The sequence below is a fragment of the Netta rufina genome (genome assembly GCF_964035555.1).
Source record: "Netta rufina genome assembly, chromosome: 1".
Taxonomy (NCBI): Eukaryota; Metazoa; Chordata; class Aves; order Anseriformes; family Anatidae; genus Netta; species Netta rufina.
Window position 1 is genome coordinate 131,311,969 of NC_140123.1, and position 7,731 is coordinate 131,319,699.

A 7,731-nucleotide genomic window follows, 5' to 3' on the forward strand; every position below is an offset into this window, starting at 1 on the left:
GGTCCCATGGGACTGGAATTTTATTTGCAGTAACTAAAAAGTAACTAAATGGGCTCCTGAACAAGTTAAATGCTGCTTCTGCTGCTATTGCTCAGGAGTCCACTTATTCACTGCTGTATTTGGCAATGTCATGACTTAGTTTTCATTATTTTGTTTAAATCATGGAAGACCTTTGGAGAAAAGAACTGAATGATAAGTTGTTTTGAGTTGTTTTTATGTTGTAGAGCTTTATCTTTTAACAACTTGAGTTATGACCTATTTTTAAAAAGCATTTGTTTCTATACCTGGCTTTTATAGACAGCATTTACAAGAGTTGGGAGGGAGAAGGAAAAACAACAGACATTTTATCCTAAAGTATAAAGGAATCATGTGGATCTTGGCTTAGGGATGTTCAAGTTAATTTCTACTTAGACGATAAATCTATTTTTCGTGGATTTGTAACTTGGCTATAAAAGCATGCTTGAAGACTTGAATCTTGGCAGCCAAAGCTTTCAGGTCAGAAGAATATTTTTAGCAATATTTTATTTAAGAAAAAAAAAAAAGAAAAAAAAAAGAAAAAAAAAAAGAAGGAAGAACATAGAAGGTTGTTTTTAAGTTTAGAAAGAGAGAGTTTTTAAAAGCATGGGTTGGGTCATATTTTGTCACCCATGTATTTTTTTTTCCTTTAAAGAAAAACAACAAAATCCCCATCCAACCTGCTTCCAGTCTGACAGATAATGACAGATATTTCAGATTTATCTTTTCCAATTTGCCCACATCCCTGTTTTGTATTCAAGAGTAAATAATCCATCTCAGCTAATAATCATTAAATACTGAACACAGAACACTGTTGTGAATATTAATGGTTATGCTTAATGAGCAGATACTCAGCTCATAAAGAAGTCATCGTAAATCCAGGAATGGCAATAGAGCTACACCAATTAGCACTTGCTGAAGATGTGGACAGTAACCATACACTACACTATCTCCCTTAAAACACATGACTAATTCAGTAAAACTGAGGCAGTAAAGTAATTAAAATATTTAATACATTAGAAGTGAAGAACCAATGACAGGACACCAATAGGCTCAGCATGCCACGTACAAAAAGCATTAGGACAATTTTGGTCAAGCATACCAGGGCAAGCACTTCACCACAAAATCTTTGGTTTTACAGTTTTGTTCAACCTCAAAATTACAGAGGGGCTGAATCAATCCTGCCAGGATTTGAATTAGTGGTTCCAAGGAGACTAGGAGCTAAGCCGCAGGTATAGCTAAGGACAGGGGCCAGAAAAGGTGTGGAGCAGGCAGAGCAAACAGGACGGTACATTTTTGGTCTTTAACTTACACCCTCTTGTTTGCTTCTGCTGCACAATCTCCTTTCTGTGATTTAGACTCCCTTTAACATAGTGGGCCAAAGTCAGTTCTGGCTCCTAGCGCTAACTTCTTTTTGTTGTACCAGCAAGGCAAAGACCTGTCCTAAAATTGTAGTTAGTGTTTTCTTGACAAGAGAAATCCAGTTGTGGCGTAAAGGTGGTTCACGCCACCTGCTCTCAATGCAGACCAGGAAACTTTATAGGGCACTGCCTGGGCCAGGCCTGAGGCACCCCTGCAACAGAACCACCTGTACAAGAATATTTTAAAGCAGCTTTTGGATTAAAATACCCTGGAGCCAAATTAATCCCAGCCCTGCAAGGTTTTAATGGAAAGGAAATACTGATTTTGAAAGATGTACCTCTCACCACAGGTTCTGCATTCAGTTCATCTCCTTTGTGCCTGAAGACCTAGCACTACTAAGGTGAGGACATCAGCAGTTAAATGCAACACTCATCCTCTTGGGCACCTCAGAGGATGACTTTGAGTTTATTTTCATGCATTTAACAGCCAGCAGTGACTTTTGTAGGCCCAATTGTTGCCACTAAATTAAATCTATCATCACTGAATCATTTATTATCATTGACCAAATTTCACTTACACATTAACTCTGTAGTAACCATCTCTTTTCTTCATTCCAATAAGCTTGGATCAGATTACTAAAGTCTGTGGAGAGTACTATTTCACGTCAAGGCTGCACCAAACCAACAGCCCAAAGAGGGAAGTCTTACTCCCTGTCCCTCCACCCCTGCTCCTTCTACCGTCACCCTTTCTTGCTCTCCCCTTCCTGGCTTTTTCCTCCCGTGGCTGTGTTTCCCCCTCTGTGCTGTACACACCCTACTAATGATTTCTACACATCAAACCTTCCAAGCACACATCCTTCCCACGACGTGTCCCATAACACACCTCCCGTTCTGAACAACAGGCCTTTTCTTCTAGCTTCTGTACAATGAAACATCTTAGTCCCTACACCTAGCCACAGCCCAAAATAGAGTACAGAGAGGAACGACTGGGCAAGGTTTGGGCAATGTTTTAATACACTGGGTTTCATGCACAACAAAGCTGTGGGAGAGCAGTTAGGATATTTGTAGCCTGCTAGAAATTCACAGGGTAGCTATGCTCAAGAAGGTTCAATTTAAAGCAGAAGGTACAGTTCTGCTAACATCATTTAGACTGACAATTTCACCACTCAGCTATTTCAGAGAGTGTGGCTGTTGGAGTTCCTTCAGACTGAGCCTAGGTATTATATAGTCCCCCTAGCTGTAGTATTGGAGCACCTCCCAAGTATTTAAAAATAGAAGTCACAGTAACAATCTCCCTTTCTTACTTGGCAGCCAGGAGAATAAATAGTTGGCTTAACCTATACATTTGTCTGCATATTTGTGGGTGGGATCAAGTTGTTTGTTGATGTGTATATGGGAAGAATTAAGTTTGCCTCAGCAAATTAAAATGATTTTAGCACAAAAAATGATGACTTCAGTGGCAGTTTTACACATATGCATTCAGCAGCTTAATGAACTGCCTTGTGTCCCTTGGATTCCCTAGGCTTTGCCTAGAGGGCTAAGGTGTAGTCAAGGCCACAATTTGGAGCACATCATTCTAGTTAATTAGCTGCTGGGGTCTCCACAACATGAAGAACTTTCTGTCATCTCATTTCTGCTTCTGGGCAAAGCACACCACTGCTTCTGAAACACTTCAATCCACTGGAAAGCCTTTTAAAACACTCAAGCAGCCCACCCATGTGGCACGAACACCAACTGTTTATTTGTAGAAGTCTCTGTCTCATAGGAAGATGGGCTTCTTCCCCCCACACCCTTTGTCACCCAGAGTGGCTGACGGCCACAGGGTATAGTGTCCGTCAGGAGCTGGGTGCATGGATCCCAGATGTGTGTGCATGAAGTATGGTCTGCAGGTCACACATCTATACATTCAGGAAGGACACACTTCAGACTGAGGTCAGCACATCACTGAGGAGGCAGAGAGCATTTTAAATTTTCATGGGTTACCAATTTATCAGGGATTGAGCCCAGAAGGTGACTAAGCCTGGCTAATCAGTGGGAAATGATTAAATTGCTCTCTGGATAAAATAAAGATCAATATTTAACGGAGATGAGAAGAATAGAGAACAGAAATGGAAGACTTCAATCCTGCCTCCAAATATAAATTGGAGGTAAATATAGGGTACATAAATAAATGTGGGGATAAATATGAAAGCCAGAATACCTTCCCAAACTGAGATTTTCTGATTTTCCTGTCTGAACATAATCTGAAGACATAGGACATACACTAAGTCTGAATGTCCAAATGTGTTTATTATGAAATTTTTATGGCTTGTCAGCTAGATGCAGGGAGGGCAGAAAGAGCAAGGGGCTTTTGTTCTCTGGGTGTGCTGTTAAAGAAAGCAGATAACCTTAGATTTACTTCTTTTTTGTTCCCTATTCAAGGAAAAAAATGTTTCTCACTGTTCTCTTGTTATTAGCTAAGTTCTTTGCATAGCTACAACATTTAACATATACTTCCACTATACTTGCACGTTTTTACTTCTTGAAGCTCCAGATTTTCTGGTGAAGTGTCCCTGGAACAGCACAAAACTTTGGCAAAAGGAGCTTCTCTAAGTGATATTCATTATGGACTCAAAGGGCTAAAAACAGCCAGAGTTGCTTTTTTTCCCTGGGAAAGTAATGCAGGTAACATGGAGCCTTGCAGAGCCTTTTGAAAGATGCAAGTTATCACCCTGACAGGAGCCTCCCTTATAATGCTGTCATGTATCTGTCCCCTATGGATAGATGATGCAACAGGTGAGCTGCTGCTGATGAGATGCTGGATGCTAATTTGCTTCTGTTGCAACGTGTCCTACTCTGTCTGGCTCCTTGTCCCTGCTCCCACAGTTCCACTCATCTCAAAGCTCTTGTCTGAGGATTCTTGGTGAGTGTCTGCTCTTCTCACCCCTGGTTTAAAATAGTTTAAGCCTCCCATTTTGCCTACTTTGATTCCAGTCCCTTCTGCCACACAACCTGCCAGGTAAGCTAAAGCTGCTTTTGTCTATCCCAAATTGTGGCTGACCAACCAGGAACAAACTTGACCCAACGGCTTCTGTATGGTCATGTGCAATTAGCAATACACTGAGTTAACTCTGGCTTTTCCTCACACCATCAACGCCTCTTTAAATGGCTTTGTAAAATTTTTGGAGTCTCATTCATTGACTCCACTCATGTTCCAGCAGGGTACATCATGATTTGTCTAGTTGTGAATCATTTCTCTTTTCACTGTCCTCCAGTAGCATTTCCTGGACAAAATCACAGCATACTTATGGTTGGAAAGCCCCTCTGGAATTCATCCACACTTCTGCTCTCAAAGTAGGGTCATCTAGACCAGGTCATTCAGGTCCATTCCAGGTTGGGTTTTGAATATCTCCAACTTCTCTAGTGCAATCTGTTCCAGTGTTTGATCACCCTTACAGTGAAAAAGCTTTTCCTTTTTTAAGGTGGAAAGTTTGGGCCCATTGCCTCTTGTCCTGTCACTGGGCACTACAGGGAAAAGCCTGCCTCTGTTTTCCTTATACCCTTTTGTCAGATATTTATACACATTGATAAAATCCACTGAGCCTCCTCAGCCCAGCTCAGTCTCTCCTTTTATGACAGATGTTCTAATTCTTTAATCATCCTAGTGGCTTTTTGCTGCACTCACTGTGCTATTTCCATGTGTTGCCTATGCTGAGGATTCTAGTACCTGACCCAGCACTCCAGATGTGTTTCAACAGTGCTGAACAAAAAAGATGGATCAATTTTACCTTCATCCTGCTGGTAATACTCTTCCTAATGCAGTCATGGAGGTTCTTTCATTCTTTACTTCAAGGACATATTGCAGGCAGATAGTCAGCTTTACTTGCCTAGTTGATAGTCAGTAAAGCTGCAGGTCCTTTTTTTGCAAAGCTACTTTCCAGCTGGTTGGCCCCCAACCTGTAGTGGTGCATAGGGTCATTCCTCCCCAGTTAAAATAGCTTTCATGACACATGGGAGATGCAAGATGATATCTTCTGTTCCTTGAAAAAACAAAACAAACAAACACATCCTAGGATAAGCAGAAGCATACACTCTCTGTTACCTTCCTCTGCAACTGTGCCCTATCTCCCTGGAAGAATGCTGCTTCTTGAAATGTTGTTTTATGCTAGCAAATGTGTATACCCAAAATACACAGGAAAAACAAAACACCTGTAATGTGCCACTCATGTAAGTAAGGAATATGTTGATGTTAGACCCTTACCTTGCAATTGTCATTAACATGAATCATAGCAAGGTAAAAGCAAGTAAGAGCATTTATGTAAACCATACAAAATGTGTTGTAAAGGTTTATAAAGGTAGAAGTGTCAAAAGAAGACAGAAAGAGAACCATTTATCCCGAGATCAAATCCTTAAATCCTCCTTTCCCTACTCCCATAAACTGATAAGCTGAAGATCCACTCTTAACCCACATGGTTAGGACTCCATCACTCTGTGCACACCAGCTCTTTAGCTTTGCTTTTGTTTAGGGTTTGTCTGGGGCCAGCTCAGGTTTATGTTTTGCGTTTCTCCCGTCTTGGTCCTGCTTACAGTCATTACTGATCTCATCTTAAAGAACCGGTCTCAAACTTCACCTCCTCAGACTGTAAAGTTTTTGGAAATGCTAATACACGTGCTTGGCCTGTTGTGTCACAAATGTCCCTGAAAAGGTGTAAAATGCCTTTTCGCACCTGACAGGACCAAGTGCAACATTCAGTGAGAAACATTTCCCTACACTTAAATAGACTCGGACTGAGCTGTCATGCAACACTAATGACTTACTTCAGGCAATAATATACAGTGGAAAGCTGAGCCACCAAATCTGTGTTTGGTGGGGTATTATTTTCAGGTGTACATCATAAATTTACTAGGGTAAATCAGAGCTAGCTTTATGTACATACATTTAAAGCTTGGCACCTCCTTGTTGACAATTGTAGAGTGATGCCTTGATTCTCCTCCCCTCCACATACCTGCGGTTGTATGGCTCGAAAACATGCAGAACATTTTGGTCACTTGAGTACTTTTTTTTTCCCTTGAGAATAATAGCAATATCAAACACTTAAGTAGCACTTTTCATCCACAAGGTGCCTCACTAGTGTTAATACTAATAGCTAACTTAATTCTCCCTCCTCCTTCCCCTGAAAGTGCATAAAACAGGCAAAAAGTTGCCAAAGGAAGTGCTAGAGTCACTGGCACCCAGTCTGAATGCCGCTCCCTCTATGAAGCAAGTGATACAAGACACCCCCCACTAAGTTCCATTATTGCAGCTGCAATTTTGCAAGCACCTTTTTATAACAGCTTTTGTTCTTTATCATCCAACACACTGAGCAAATAGCTTCTGGGAAGGAACACACTCATGTTTACCTTTGCTCTAGGTGCCACCATCAGCGCTATCCGAAATCCAGACAGACATGAAACAGGTGCCAGAGTTGCATATTTGAGTCACCATCAGTAAAGACTGACTCATAATTACAGTGAACACATAGTCTGTTTTCAGGTCTTTGGGTAGAGATGTAAAAACCAAATGTCACATTAAAGAGAGGCTGTCAGCCCTTCAGGTCCCTAAGGAAGCAAGGTTTGGCAGTAAAATGGGTAATGATATTATTTCTGGAACATTCTTGTATCTATTTTTTTTTTTTTTTTAGGGTTTATGACTCCTAGACTTTACACAAATCAATTAAGCTTCTCTCTGCACCCCCTACATCTGGAAAAAGCAGATTTATGGAGGCAGTCTCACAGCTGTCTCCAGAAAAATAAATAAATAAATAAATAAAATCCATTTATGCAAGAGGAAGTTAAAGTGGAACAAAGACCAACCATGTCAGACTAGACTGAAGAAAGAGACGATCCAAGGCTATATCAGGCATAGGTGGGTCTTCAGTCCAGGAAAGTTGGTTCACATTCAGGCACTTCAGTGCAGTTCAGTTTGTTACAGAGGGTGGTCTCTCTCTTTTCCAGGATACCTGCATGTTTAGAAAGGGCTCTTCCTTCCCTTGGGAACAAGGAGGAAAATGAAGTACAATGGGCTTCTTGGGAGGCAAATGAGCACAGAGCCCTTTAATTTCTCCAGTGCAGATTCTTCCCCACCTTTGGACTAGCACCACTTCTCCCCACCCCCTTCCCTTCTTCATGCAGCTGTCAGCTGGGACCAGCAGCTGGGCTCCAGCTGCAAAGGTCATTCCCACATTAACCCCTGCAGGTCTGCCTTCCTACTCTGCACACCACGAGGATCCCGGACTGGGGAGATCTGACTGCACCCCTGTGAATGACTTGGCCAAAAATGCAGTGGAGTTTATGTCCTGTCACAAGGGAGCACACAAAGTACTTCAAACACATTGCC